General features: G+C 42.4%; 1 protein-coding gene across 1 annotated transcript in view; it reads right to left on the bottom strand.

Annotated features, from left to right (window-relative positions):
- The window catches only part of LOC126297748 (neurofilament heavy polypeptide-like), a 372,495-nt gene extending 358,517 nt beyond the window's left edge, over nucleotides 1-13,978 (bottom strand). Inside the window, exon 1 of the mRNA XM_049988912.1 lies at nucleotides 13,780-13,978. The gene's annotated coding sequence lies outside the window, so the exon portion shown is untranslated. The remainder of the gene's footprint in view (nucleotides 1-13,779) is intronic.
- Between the last annotated feature and the right edge of the window lie 1,975 nt (nucleotides 13,979-15,953).

Below are 15,953 nucleotides of genomic sequence, written 5' to 3'. Positions count from 1 at the left end.
AGGGGACTGATGACCTCATACGTTACGTCCCATAGTGCTCAGAGCCATTTGAACCATCATCTTGCCCAAATCGAAAGAAGCATCACAGCTTGAACGGTAATAAGAGAAGAATCATCAACTACAGGAATCCTCCGACAAAGATATGCGACGTCGGAAGTTTGAACGTAATTGTAGTCACTTAAAAATGAAAACTAGACATATTTGATTATCGTCATTGCCTAATCAACCAAGGATGAACAAAAATAACTTTACTTGCTTATCACATCTATCAAAGTTTTTTTGGAAGGTTGCACGTTTCAAAAATTTTAGTGAATGATTCCCTCTCGGTATTAATTTATGACTGTTACGTCAAACTGCCAATAAGACACAAATCTAAGACAAGTACTATATTTTGGCATTATTTTGAGTTCAGTGGAAGAGATGAGTCAATCTGCCCTATGTGGTAATAGCTACTTAATTAAGATACACGTCTATTTCCAATCATAGCCAAATAGTAACAATAAGATGTGGAACAGATAACGTCAGTAGCCTACGTTTGTGACCGTCCTTCATATCCATCATGTATATGCGCAACAGTTTTTAGCCGTGGAATAGTACCAACAGTAGTTTTTTCTCATTTCAGACTAACATATTACGTAGTAACAACACACCTTAAGCATGAGGTGATAAAACAATACGTAGTTCAAAGTCTTTACAGCTGTTTTATATGAATATGCAGACATGAGCCTTAATTTGTGATACACCAAGTGCCTGGATGTATGAGTGTAGAAATCCGCTAAAAGTTTTTTTTTCTGTCGTTCCTTTTTACCTCTCACTACTTGAACGTTCGCTGAATCAACCTTGTGTGCCCAAACCGGCAAGTTATCTGAAACTTAGCTCACAATTTGGATCTTTAGTCTGAAAGGAGCCAGTATCAAGTGTCCCACACTGTTCGGCGTTGGCTTCGATACTCTCCAAATTGTACGTCAATGATGTGCCATTATTTCAGACCCACTGTAATTACACCACGTATGTTGGAGTAAATGTGATACGCGTATATTTCCCTTCTTCGGCGACGAGGCTAGGAGTAATAGTATATCAAATCTAAGTTGAGCTGAACACAGAGTTACAATCTGCAAGAACCCATCATACTCCACGCATACATAAATATAAAGAAACTTGCCCTTCCAGTTGCTGACAACACCAATATCATCCTACAAGAACTTTCTCAGGGCGTTTGAAACAAGCGATATACAAGTATGTGCCATATGTGCATCATAAAAAGATGGCACGACAACAAGAAAAAAGTCCTCAAGTCCAGAAATCCGCTGGCACAGATACGCGACATCTTCGTCTATTTTAACGTATACAGCTATCTTCGCTATATGAGGACAAGTCCACACATTTCCATACATTATCTGCTTCATCATCCGCTCAATATCTCAACTTGGCAATTTGCCTGTCCCATGTTGTGCGTCTTAAAAGAGGGGGGGGGGGGGGGGGGATTTCTGAAAGCCTGATCAGCGAGAAACGGATTACGTGAAAGGAGAAGTAGGCGATCCTAATGGTTTTATAATAAAACTTTCTAGGAATTGTGAGGAGGAAATAGAATATCAACACTTAGGCTATCCTTTAATAAAGTCAAAGTTATCCATGGATGGCTTATTATCAACATTTTCAGACATCTTCGCCCTCAGTACGTCAGACACTGTTAGGGAGTATGGGACTTGACGCAGAGGCTGGATCAAGGTCTGATAATTAGATATTTTATGCCGACACCTTTTTATTCCTATCACGCCAAACATTTGTATCATGACCACGATTAGAACCCATCACTTTGGGATCGAGCGCCATCGCGAAACCGTGCATGTATCTACGTCGGTATGGGGCAGTCTGAACAATGACAGACTAGAAATAAAATCAGCAAATGTTGTGTGTGATCTAGTTTAGTGCAAAGAGGAAATGCGAAGTCTGCTATTAATCACATCTGCAGAGTGTCTCACAGCTCTTATTGTACGCATCCAGAGACTGTAGTAAACGAAGACTTACATGGGAGATTACGTATCGAAAGAATCCATTTCCATGCTATAAAGAAAACAAAATGAACTTTTTTGTCTTATTTTTATGTTTATGCTACATAATTAACGACAGACGAATGGAAAGACTGGTAAAACCCAACCTCGGGGAAGATCAGTTTAGATTCCGTATAAATGGACGAACACGCGAGGCAATACTGAACCTACGACTTATCTCAGAAAGTAGGTCAAGTAAAGGCAAACCTTCGTTTATAGCATTTCTCGATTTAGAGAAAGCTTTTGACAACGTTGACTGGAATACTCTCTTTCAAATTCTGAAGGTCGCAGGGGTAAAATACAGGGAGCGAAAGGCTATTTACAATTTGCACAGAAACCAGATGGCAGTTATAAGAGACGAGGGCCAGGAAAGGGAAGCAATGATTGAGAAGGGAGAGAGACAGGGTTGTAGCCTATTCCCGATGTTATTCAATCTGTATATTGAGCAAGCAGTAAAGGAAAGAAAAGAAAAATTTGTAGCGGGAATTAAAATCCATGGAGGAGAAATAAAAACCTCGAGGTTTGCCGATGGCATTGTAATTCTCTCGGAGACAGCAAAGGACTTGGAAAAACAGTTGAACGGAATGGACAGGATCTTGAAAGGAGGATATAAGACGAGCATACACAAAAGCAAAACGAGGATAATGGAATGTAATTGAATAAAATCAGGTGATGCTGAGGGGATTACATTAGGAAATGGGACACTTAAAGTAGTAGATGAGTTTTGCTATTTGGGCAGCAAAATAACTGATGATGGCGAAGTAGAGAGGATATAAAATGTAGACTGGCGATGACAAGGAAAGCGTTTCTGAAGAAGAGAAATTTGTTAATGTATGGAAGTGAAACATGGACGATAAAAGCTTAGAAAAGAAGAGAATAGAAGCTTTTGAAATGTGATGCTACAGAAGAATGCTGAAGTTTAGATGAGCAGATCACGTAACTAACGAGGAGGTACTGAATAGAATTGGGGAGAAGAGGAATTTGTGGCACAATTTGACTTGAAGAAGAGATCGGTTGGTAGGACACGTTCTGAGGAATCAAGGGATTATCAATTTAGTAATGGAGGGAAGCATGGAGGGTAAAAATCCTAGAGGGAGGCAAAGAGGTGAATAGACTAAGCAGATTCAGAAGGATGTAGGTTGCAGTAGTTACTCGGAAATGAAGAGGCTTGCAGAGGATAGAGTAGCATAGAGAGTTGCATCAAACCAGTCCATGGACTGAAGACTGCAACACAATTAACAACAAAACGGCTCGATACGTCAACCACCGTGTACTGCTATCGGTGAATTATTTTTGCTGCCCCTAACACTCGTTCAACCAAATCTCCCTCTTGAGGGATTTCATAAACAAGACTCAGTATGTACCCCGCCATAAAATGTCTGAAGGATTCACATCTGCGGATCTGGACGAACAAGGATAGAGTCTACCGTTACCTATGAACAGCCCCACGAAGGTACCGTAGAAACGTTACTGCAAAATGTACTGGCGCGTCATCAGACTGAACCATGTTTCTTCACGGATGTCTCGTACAACGCGGAGGTGCTCTATGACTCTCTCCAGTAACATAAAGTTAAAATAATACTCTAGCTGTCTAGAAGAAATTAATTTTTTTCATATAACCGTACGTACCACTGAAAATCTTTTTACTTCAGCCGTCTTGCCTCTAATCCTGGGTATTGTTGGATATCTTCATTTTATCCATTTTTGTCTTTTGCGGGTAAGAGCTATGGAACTGTTATCTGGAGATTACTCCTTGCTGATCAAACCATACGTAAATATAGATACAAAATGTGTTTTATACAGCCTGATGTTCGAAATCTGTGGAAATGTTTTTCCTTCATAAGCATCTGAAATTCTATACGACAGAATTCTAGAGCTTTTTGTATTTCTGTGCCGCTGTCTTGACATATGGTATTATCTGAGGAGATAGCTCTACCTAAAGAATACAAGCTATTCACGGTCTTTGTTTTTTTGTTTCCAGTTCTTAATTGGACTATTGGAAAATATCTGCTCAACACTAATTTCGCTCATTTTGAAACCCATGCCACAGTTTCCTTAAGCTAGATATCAGATATCTAGTGCCGCAGTCACAACACTAGATCACCGAGCGAGACAGCGCAGGGGTTAGCACACTGGAGTCGCATTTAGGAGGACGCCGGTTCCAACCTACGTCCGGCCATCCAGATTTAAGATTTCTGTGATTTTCCGAAATCGCTTAAGCCAAATATTGTGATGATTCCTTTGAAAGGGCACGACCGATTTCCTTCTTCGTCCTTCTCTAATCTGAGCTTGTGCTCCGTCTCTAATGACGGCGTTGGCGACGGGACGTTAAACACTAATCCCTTTTTAACACCTGTTCCTCTCAAATCACCAAAGTTACGTGCTGTCGGGCTTGACTAGCACTTGGATAGGTGATCCTCGATGTCTGCCGAGCTCTGTAGGCAAGCAGGATTCACTCAGCCCTTGTGAGGCAAATCGAGGAGCTACTTTACTGAGAAGTAACGGCTCCGGTCACGAAAACTGAAAACGGCCAGGAGAGCAGTGTGCTAACCACATGCCCCTCCTTATCAACATCCAGTGACGCCTATTGATGAGGATGACACGGCGGTCGGTCGGTACCGTTGAGCGTTCCGTGGCCTGTTCGGACGGAGTTCAGTTTTTTTTTATTTATTTAACTTAGTTCGTATTTCCACTTCTCACACACACCGTACCATCGCATCGTGAGCGAATACAAATACATTAAATGATGGATCCTTTCTTTTGGCTATTTAAGTAGTGTTCATATTAAAATATTGTTAACTGCTGGTACGAAGCTTTACCCATACACTGTTTATTCAACTTTAATTAGCAATCAGTTGATTCATGTATGTATGAATATTTGTGAGATATTTATGTTTATCGGATGAAGCTGCATTCGGGAAGGTATTTTAATACAACCGATATATCGATGGAATTAAATTTTTAAACCATTATTTATAATTGGATATGTTTCCTGGCAATGGAAAGGTCTAGTTGTGTGATGGTAACAGGCTCAAAGGTTGTAATGAATCTATGAATTCACTTCAAACCAAATACGACTCTCATCGCGACATGTTGCACCTTGTTTTCGGAGGAGAGCTCTGGCTACTGTCTCGCTGTCAACCTGTCAAAGCCGAAAGATCGGGCACATGATCGATGCACTCTTTTTCTGTTTGAGTGAGAAACTGCCGCTTCAAGCAGGAAATTAATGGCATCGAGATACATATGACAATAGAAACTACTGCATGAACGACAAAGGGTGTACTCACGATGAAAGTGGATTCGCCTATATTTTTGTTTGCTTGTAGCTGATGTCTGGACGAAATAGAAACATATTTAACGTATATATTGGCAAGGGTAAAAAATCATAAGGTTAGGAGTTGCTAGAATGTTCCACCTGGCTAGCAAAATAATGTTAGCAATTGCATTTGTAACTGTGATAGCTAAAAAGTTGTACGTCCTGTATCAAGTTCGGAACAGTGACCACCTATCACGAGTAGTTACCATAACTACCATGCCACTGTCACTGTTATGAGAAGTGGTAATTTCGTGCTTTACAGCTTCCTTGCACAAAAGTGAAAGTAACAGGAAAGTGAATGGAGAAAAATAATTCTTTCTTTACACGTGATTCTGGATCCACACACAAAACTAAACTTCATCCGAACGGGCCTTGAAGGCGCAACGTTACCAACCGACTGCTGTGTTATCCTTAGCTCAAAGCCGTCAGTAGGTGCGGTATGGTGGGGCATGTGGCCAGCACACCGCTCTCCCAGCCGTTGTCAGTTTACAAGACCGGAGCCGCTACTTCTCAATCAAGTAGCTCCTCAGTTTGCCGCGTAAGTCCTAAGTGCACCCCGCTTGTCAACAGCTCTCGGTAGACCCAAGCGGCCACCCATCCAGATACTAACCAACACCGACAGCGCTAAAAATTGATGATATGGCGTGAACCGGTGTTACTACCGCAGCTAGGTCTTTGGCTGGATCCACACACAGAGCAAGTTTTGAAGTTGCAATAGTGATGGATCTGCCTAAGACTCACGTGTGTTGCTATGTGCTTCGTTATCGGTAGGCTGTGATTTTAAACTCCTCTCCTTTCCCCCGTTCTCAACAGTATTAAATCATTTCTGTAATGGCGAATTGTGTTGCAAGAATGTCTGTATGGCGTCCTGTGTATAAATGGTGAATAACTAAAATGAAACAATAAAAGATTTAACGTACAGTTAAATAGAAAATATTTCTCAGATTTCGACATGAAGGCACGTATTTTCTGCATTACAGTTTCTGTTTTGTGAGTTGCTCATAATATTAGCGGAGAGAACTAAGGTAACGCCTTGTGTTAACTTGTTAGGTCTTTATCATCAATTTTATTTATACTCATGGGGTTTCAAATAAGTACATCTGGTTGCTTTATGATTCGATTTGAGGACAGAATACGTAAGGAATAATTCTCATTGCATCTCCGTATGTTTAATAACTTGCCTAGCCTCTTCCGTAGGAAGCAATGCTTTCTAGGCATCGTAATCAACGACGGATTCTCTGAACATAAAGTACTGTGGCATGCACGGTGGCTTCCTCAGCCTACAGCCCTGTATCTCAAAGGAATTCGCTGGCAGTATGCGCGACGCTGTTCTGCTAACTTTACCGAATAATTCAGGACAACATCCTGTCTGTTGGCTTCTGTCTCGGGGTTTTCGGCTGACCTATATTTAACGATATTTCGGACATTCTCCAGCACGGATAAGCACAAGCCGGTTTAACGTTCAGTTGTAAACGCGTTACATTTCCTTAATGTGCCACAATTTGATCATAAACCCTCATTAGCACAGCCCCCTTATATCTTCTTGTTCATTCAGGCTTCTCTCCGCTGAATGGGCACTCTGAAATATTAGGCAAACATGACTGACCAGTTTACTATACCCAGAATAAGACAGTCCAAATACATAGTGGATTTTCAGTATTTACGCACAATAGTATGTATTTCCTTATATTTGGAGTCTCCAAGCAGTCGCTAAAAAGATTAACTACAAGTTCGGTATAGCGCCTGGGGTGTGAAGCAACATTCGATTGATATAGATAACAGTATTAAATCATTTCTGTAATGGCGAATTGTGTTGCAAGAATGTCTGTATGGCGTCCTGTGTATAAATGGTGAATAACGAAAATGAAACAATAAAAGATTTAACGTATAGTCGATATCGACATGATTAGTGATGGAATAAAAGCTTTCTTGCATAAGTCTTGGGTGAGATGTTTGTCACGGCGCTTTGGTAGATACAGTTTCAAAAATGGTTCAAATGGCTCTGAGCACTATGGGATTTAACAGCTATGGTCATCAGTCCCCTAGAACTTAGAACTACTTAAACCTAACTAACCTAAGTACATCACACAACACCCAGGCATCACGAGGCAGAGAAAATCCCTGACCCCGCCGGGAATCGAACCCGGGAACCCGTGCGCGGGAAGCGAGAACGCTACCGCACGACCACGAGCTGCGGCCAGATACAGTTTCACTATTCTCCTTAAGTGACTTGCGGAAGCCATGCAAAATTTAAATAATTATGATTAGACGGGAATTTGAATTCATAGAGATCTTTCCCTTCTGCTTCTCTGTTTTAGTATACCCTGTCATTAGATCACAGTGATATTGCTTAGACGGACCCCTGCCCCGATGCTGAAGAAGACATTTCCTGATGATGACGTACAAAGACACGAAACGCGCAGTACGCTATTAATACACTAAACTGGACTGCTTACGGTGACAATTTGTTATTTTTATACTACTGATAGTGTCTGCATCTACATAAATACTCTGCAAGCGTCTGTACAGTAGGTGACCATGAAAATAAGATAACACGTGTACAGTTCCCTACCAAGTGGATCGTATTCGTTAATATGCACCCTACATCTACATCATACGCCCTGAGCCATCTAACGGTGTGTGGCGGAGAGTACTCCTGGTACCACTAACTGATCCTCCCTACCCTTTTCCACTCGTGAATGGCGCGCAGGAAAGATGATTGTCGGTAAGCCTTTGTATTCGCTCTAATTCCTCGAATTTTCTCGTCGTGGTCACTTCACGAGACGTATGTGGGAGGAAGTAATATGTTGTCTGACTCTTCCAGAAAAGTGCCCTCTCGAAATTTCATCTCCGTGATGTATAACGCCTCTCTTGTAACGCCCGCCAGTAGTGTTTGTTGAGCATCTCTGTAACTCACTGGCGCCGACTAAACGATCCCGTGACGAAACGCGCCGCTCTTCGTTGGATCTTTTCTATCTCTACTATCAGTCCTGCCTGGTAAGGATCTCACAATGATGAGCAATACTCAAGAATCGGTCGAACAAGCTCGTTGTAAGCCACTTCGTGAATGAGTTACATTTCCGGAAAATCCTTCCCATGAATTTCAGTCTGGCATCTGCTTTTCCTACTATATGTTGTATTTCATTATTCAATTTAAGGTCGCTCTGGATAGTTGCTCCTAGATATTTTACAGCAGATACTATTTCCAAGGGTTTGTCGTCAATAGCGTGGTTGTATAGTAGCGGATTTATTTTCCTATGTATGCATGCGCAATATGTTATATTTATTTATGTTCAGGGTCAACTGCCAGAGTCATCCTTCACTCCTCTGCACGTCATTCTTCAAATCGATCCTGTCTTCTGGCGTTGCTATTTTCGTATACACAAACGCATCTTCTGCGAACAGTGTTAAAGAGCTTCTGACGCTTTCTACTACATCATTTATAAACATTATAAACATCAACGGTCCCATCACACTTCCCTGGGGTACTACGGATATTACCTATATATCTGTCGATTTTGTCCGTTAAGAGAAACGTGTTGAGTTCTATCTGCAAGGAAGTCTTGGGCCCAGTCGCAAGTCTGGTCTGATTCTCGACAAACTCGTATTTTTTTCACTAACCTACTAGATGTGTTCGCCGTGGTTAAACAGTGGAGCCTCAAATACCTCTTCCCAGGCCCGAATCCTGCCTCGGGCATGGATGTGTGTGATGTCCTTAGGTTAGTTAGGTTTAAGCAGTTCTAAGTTCTAGGGGACTGATGACCACAGATGTTAAGTCCCATAGTGCTCAGAGCCATTTGAACCATTTGAACATCTTCCCAACCCACAAATTCCAACACTCCCTTGACCAATTCGGGCGGTCTTCTTGCACATAACCGAGAATATGAGGAAAATTTTCGAGCGGAGAAGAAACTGGCTTTCCTTCTCTACCACGATTGACGAAACTGACTGCTGAACTGCGTTGTGAGGGGCAAAAAAACAAACAAAAAAAACTGTTCTCTAAAAAGTTCACCGACTTGTACGCCCCCAATCCACGACGAACCGCAGCGAACTAAGGTTGAACGCGTTATCGACGATGTTCGGCCAGGTGTTTGGATTATCCGGATAAGCATCTGTGAGTTTAGTGGAGCTGCGAGAGTGCAGTGGCCCGATTTTCGCAGGTAGGTCAGAATGGAGCGGCCGCCGGCCGGCGCATTAGCCAAGGCCGCGCTGCGAACAGGCGAACACTGCTGAGTGCTGCTGGCTGAGGTCGCCCATCTTCAGGGACGCAGCCCCAGCTGGCAGCTTTTGCATCGCCGCACATCTTTCACGAGCTCCGGGCGGGAGCGAACACCGTCCTCCCCTAAGCTGTCAGTCTGACACTGCCTCTGAGTAACTCAAGAAACCAAGTTTCAGACACCATTTATTGTATTTTTGGCTTACCCAAGCCACATAACGAGAAATTGCCACGAGCTCCTATCAAATTGTTATTATGAATATAGATCATGAGGCAGGAAATCTTTCTGAATAGAAGTAGTACTATGTCAAAGATCTTTGAGATATTCTGACATAAATGGCTCTGAGCACTATGGAACTTAACATCTGTGGTCGTCAGTCCCCTAGAACTTAGCACTACTTAAACCTAACTAACCTAAGGACATCACACACATCCATGGCCTAGGCAGGATTCGAACCTGCGACCGTAGCGGTCACGCGGTACCAGACTGAAGCGCCTAGAACCGCACGGTCACACCGGCCGGCTTGACATAAATTTATGGAAATAAAACTTATGTCTCCGACAGCTGTTTCTTCTGTACGTTAGATAGGCCATACCACCAGAGTCGCCACGTATTTTGCATTTCTTTATGCCCTGAGACACTGCCTGATATCAATTTGTTCCGGAAATCAATGAAAGCATGGAAGGGGCCTGCTTCTTACTGGACCGTCATTATTCAGGAAAGGAAGATTAGAGTTTTACGTTCATTTGACATCAGCTCCCCTTTACATTGTCCGCCTCGGTAGCTGTGCGGTCAGCGCGGCGGATTACTATCAGAAGGGGCCCAAGTTCGATTCACGGCGGGGCCGGAGATTTCTCCCCACTTGGTGAGTGACTGGATGTTGTGTTGCACTTACGTTCGTTTTGTCAGCAATGACATTCCACTATTGAGATGGCTGCATGTGCACGCCCCGAAAGTCTATATATTTAAAAAAAAAAAGACACCTTATATCACGTTCCGCGAGTAGGGAAGGTAATTATTTAAACGCCTTTATACATATTGTGGGTATTTTAATTCTATCTAGTTGACTGTTACGTCAAAGGATGCAGACTTCTTAGGTTTCACATAGGAAGCTGACTCACGAAATTTGTAATTTTCAGTGATGGTCCATAGGCCACTGTTTCAATAGTCCTATTACATTCCCGTCAGGATCGTATCGCTTGAGCAATATTCTAAGACTGATTTCATTAGCGTTTTACGCTCCAGTTGGCTGATATACTATTAACAAGCGCAAGTCCGTCCGTTACTTGTAAAGTAAGCGTTTTGCACTTCCATTCACTGTCACTTTTAGCAATTAATAGGAACTCTATGTATTTCACGTACCACTTTAATGCTCCAATTTGAGGCATTTTGCCACTTAACACGATTTTTTGCGGCACTGGTCTGTGTAGTTGAAAACTACTAAATAGCGATGTGATCCAAATTGCACGTTAAACTGGAGGTGTCACCATAACTGTCTGTGGAAGCTGGTTTTTCGATCAAAGTAAAGGATACAGATACGGTTTCTGGTTTGATCTTACCTGGTAACGCCCCGTAATATTAAAACTAATCTTCGAATGGATAAATGCTTCTCTTCCTTATAGTTCTTTACGTACATTCTACACTCGATTTTTAGTTAGCAGTCTCACGTTTCATTCGTCAGCTGCTGCTCTTACATCTATAAATAAATTTTATTCCCCTGAACGTTAAGGTAAACGACTGAAAATTTGAGGTACCTGGTAGCATGCGTTAAAATAAAAATGTATAGCCAACTTGAGTCCTACCACACACACTTTCTGAAAGGTGAGAAAGAATTCATAGGCAAATCTTAATGCAATGCCTGTTGCTAAAATGCTTGCTTCTTCCTTGCGTTGTACAGAATAAAACACTCTTTCAAATTTATTTTCTCTGCATACCGGCTGACGGTATTCACGTCATTCTTTTAAGGCCCTTAATATCAGTTATTCTCTTATGCTGAATAATGTACCCCCCCCCCTTTTCTCTTAAAAATGCAATAGCGTATAATTCTGGGGATACGTTAAGTCCTCGGTGGTCGAGCAAACCCCGCAACCTCTGTACACGCACAAGAGCAACGCAATGAAATTTCATTACATACGTATGCAGTTTTCTCCCACTGACAAGGGATTCAACGTGGGGATTAGGCGAACAATTTTTGCGGCAGTCCATATTATTGTGTGACGGCAGTATGTAATATAATGACAATTTCTGTAAGTAGGTGCCCATATCTCAGAAAACATGTGCTTTAAGATCAATATCTGCAGCAGATTTTTTTTTTTATATTTTTGGGATTCGTATAAGGTCAGACTAACCGGAGATGTCGAATGTACAAGAAAAAGGAACACAAATGGTCACAGACTTGTGTGATTTGTGGAAGACGGAAGCAGATACGGAAACACCTCTACCGGCATACACTGTAAGAATGACTTTTATCATCTCACGAGTACCTACCTTGGAAATTCCAAGAAATGGGTTTCGTTGTAGAAATTAAGAATCATCTTCGTATCGCTACTGTGACGATCGACAGCACTTAGATTAAATCAGTATGAAAAGTGCGAGATTTATATGCTCTATGACATTGGCGAACGCACGTACTTTTGAGCAGAAATTAAATTCACGTTAAATCTCCTCGTCATCAGTCTATTGACAATCCCACAACCTGTGTACACACACAAGAGCAAGGCAATGAAATTTCATTACATACGTATGCAGTTTCCTCCCACTGACAAATGATTCAACGTGGGGATTAGGCATACAATTTTTGCCGCAGTCCATACTGTTGTGTGGCGGCAGTATCTAATATAATGACAATTTCTATAAGTAGGTGCCCATATCTCAGAAAACTTGTGCTCTAAGATCAATACCTGCAGCAGATATTTGGGATTCGTATAAGATCGGATTAACCGGAGATGTCGAGTGTACAAGAAAAAGGAACACAAATGGCAAATGGTCACAGACTTGTGTGATTTGTGGAAGAGACAAGGAGATACGGAAACATCTCGATCAGCATACACTGTAAGAATGACTTTTATCATCTCACGAGAACCTACCTTGGAAATTCCAAGAAGTGAGTTCCGTTGTAGAAATTAAGAATCATCTTCGCATCACTACTGTGACGATCGACAGCAGTTAGATTAATATCAGTATGAAAAGTGCGAGATTTATATGCTCTATTACACTGACGAACCCACGTACTTTAGAGCAGAAATTAAATTCACGTTAAATCTCCTCGTCATCAGTAAAATTAATAAGAAGAGACATCAATTTAAATTTAGTTTCTCGTTGAGTCATATTTTTGCAGTTCACCGTGTCTCAGGACAGAACTGCATAACATGAAAACGGCCACGCCAAAGAATTACGTGATGACAGAACAGCGTGTGTAAGCTACTAGGGACGGAAGTACTGCTCAGCAAGTTCGGAATGACGGAGAGCGGTGCTGCGCTGCGGCTGCCGGGGGCCGAGAGCGGCTAACTGTTGCATCGTCTCCGCAGGGTTTCCTGGAAAATGATTGCTGCGCGTCAGCAGGTGTAAACTACCGGTACCTGTCTTTCCATTAGGATGTTGACAAACCTCCGCATAGCTACGTGACTTCTGCATCGGCTGGAACGTCACGTTTCGAAAACACACAATGCAAACAGTGGTACAGACTTCATGCAAAGCAGTTCATCTCACTCTTCCGCCACACCTATCTATTTACACGACACGAAATCTACCGAAGGTATAATATATTTCATTATTGTCAATTTTTTTCGAAATTATCTCTGCAGCTCGGAAATTTCTGGCAGGGATAGAATTTCAAAGTTTTCGAACAAGGCACCCGCCGGACTTATTCCGATTGCGCAGTTCAGTGTCAGTACATTCTTAACGCTGCCGTGAAAGCACCACGACAGGGAGCAGAGTTCACAATTATGTTCCGTACGACCTGCGACTACACCGGCCGGTACTGACCGTTACTATATCCTTCCTCGGGCGAAGAAGCTTTCCGCTAAGCCCCATCTCGCGAACTGAAGAACTGCCGCTGCACCACCGAGACATCGGTAACGACAAACCCTTCCGGTAAGGTGCACGGTGTAGCGATGGCGTAGGATGCACGAAGAAATGTTTTGGCGTATTAACAAAGCATAGCGAGCACGCGAAGAAAGGCGCGGCAGCGTCTTACCTGGGATGTGAGCTGAGCAGTGACCTGGACGCGACTGCCTGCAGCGCCCCTGGTGACTGCTTCTCCAACTCGGCTACATTCCTCGGCTCAACTGGTTCCCAGCGACACGCGGCGGCCCGCTCGCCGGATTGGGACCGTTTGCCGCTACTTGGGACAGGCTGCACTCCGCAGCTTCCCATTTCGCGGTTCGTTCAGCATTCCAGCCGCCCTCCAGCACACGTGGACGCCTGTCGCCGTCGGCTGTTTTGCAGCCACTTCTTTTTACAATTTCCTCGACAGAAAAGAAACAACTGTTGGCGGAATTCAATTTCTGAACGATCCGTTTTGAGAAATGCTCTTTTATAATAATACATTTATTGCAGGCAACTGGCCATACAAGTTTATAAAGTAGACTTTTTTGCACATTGTGGTTGCATAGTCACTTTCTGACCGTGTCCTTTTAGTGCAGAGGTCGTATGCATATTCGTTTCGCAGTTCACACTTACAGCTTGAGTTTGGTTCATGATACGTCGTTCCATGTAAGGTGACAGAAATCATGAGATACCATACTGATAATCACCTGTTTCATCTCCAAGTTTTCGTTTATCCGTGTCCGTTAGGTCGTGGCCCCTGTGCCGTGAAATCCTGTAGGTATGTCTTCCCTTTTTTCCTTCAATGTTTTTAATAGTCTTATCGGAGCGTTGGTTGAGCGTAGCATCACGTCTGTACTTAGGTCTTGATTGAGGAAGGATTCCCTCGCCAGTAGATATACAAGTCTGGATTCCGTAGTTTTCAACCCTCCGATCGCTTTCTTTTTTATAGGTTGTCTTTACTCACTCTAGTGTCGTTAGGTTTTCCAGTATCAGATGTGGTCCGATGATTTGTATGTCGTACCAACACTGACTCAAAGGAAGGCCTCGGCGCTTCTTCGTGACGTCACGTCAGCTAGGCAAGGCGAACGCCAGGTCTGTTGCAGGCATAATCATAATGGTGATGTCTGCCTCTCTGACACAGGAAAATGTGAAACTATTGGCGGTAGTTAACCAACACACATTGTTCTGAGAGATTTCTGCAATTCATTACACTTCTTAACAAATAGTGTACTCCTAAACTTAAATTTCCACCTGTTTTAAGGATTGACATACAAAAACAACTTCATGGTCCAGCAGCAACAGAATTCGTGCTTCTTTACCTTATTTGTAAATCTGAGGAAGTTACGTTTGTATTGGGTTGCTTTTACAAGAAACTGTGAACATATTGGTGCTCTTCTTTAGGTATCTTGGTTGACTATGCGGTGAGGAGCACTGAATGTTAATGAAATATCTTGCGATTGTACACGTTGGGGCAGGGGGTGGGGGACAGAAAAAGAGGCAAAAGAGAGATACTTGTTTTATCAAATAAATTTTTTTTATCTTATAAAGTTTCTCCTTTCAGTTGCAAGAGGGGAATATATATTTTTTCTAATGTGCACGTTTAAAAAAGTTTAAAACATGGGACTTAACTTCTGAGGTCATCAGTTCCCTAGAACTTAGAACTACTTAAACCTAACTAACCTAAGGACATCACACACATCCATGCCCGAGGCAGGATTCGAACCTGCGACCGTTGCGCTCGCGCGGTTCCAGACTGAAGCGCCTAGAACCGCTCGGCCACACGGCCGGCTAAAAAAGTTTAAGCTCAGCAGTATTTTCGATGTATGAATCTATTTTGTTTCCTGTTTATAATTCTTTTCGTTGAAAACGACTGTAATCTAATGACGGGCAACAGTTGGACATTTACGCATGTAAATTAGTTCACATTTCCAGTGACGATGTCAAACGAAAATAAATAAATAAATAAAAGAAACGAGTTCATTGTAAGGGGGTTGGGGTAAGTTTCGATAACAAAATGGATCAAGTAAATATAGTTACTTGAATGTAAAAATTTCCGAAGCTTGCAATGGGGCAAAGCATCTTCTCATATTGATCTACGTTTGTTTCGACAGGATTCAGTAATACAGAACTATGATCTTCATTTGTAGCTTTACGATAGTAAGAAAATATTTCATCTAAATAAAACTGCAGAATCCAAAACAATACCAAACATTTTGTCCGAAAATAAGAGATTTGATAAGCACGCTCAGGCGTTTCTGCCTGCAACAGACCTGGCGTTCGCCGTGCCTAGCTGACGGGACGTCACGAAAAAGCGCCGAGGCC

This window comes from Schistocerca gregaria, chromosome X (genome assembly GCF_023897955.1).
Source record: "Schistocerca gregaria isolate iqSchGreg1 chromosome X, iqSchGreg1.2, whole genome shotgun sequence".
NCBI classification, from domain to species: Eukaryota; Metazoa; Arthropoda; class Insecta; order Orthoptera; family Acrididae; genus Schistocerca; species Schistocerca gregaria.
The sequence above is the reverse complement of the archived record's forward strand: the minus strand, read 5'-3'. Positions and strand labels throughout refer to the sequence as shown.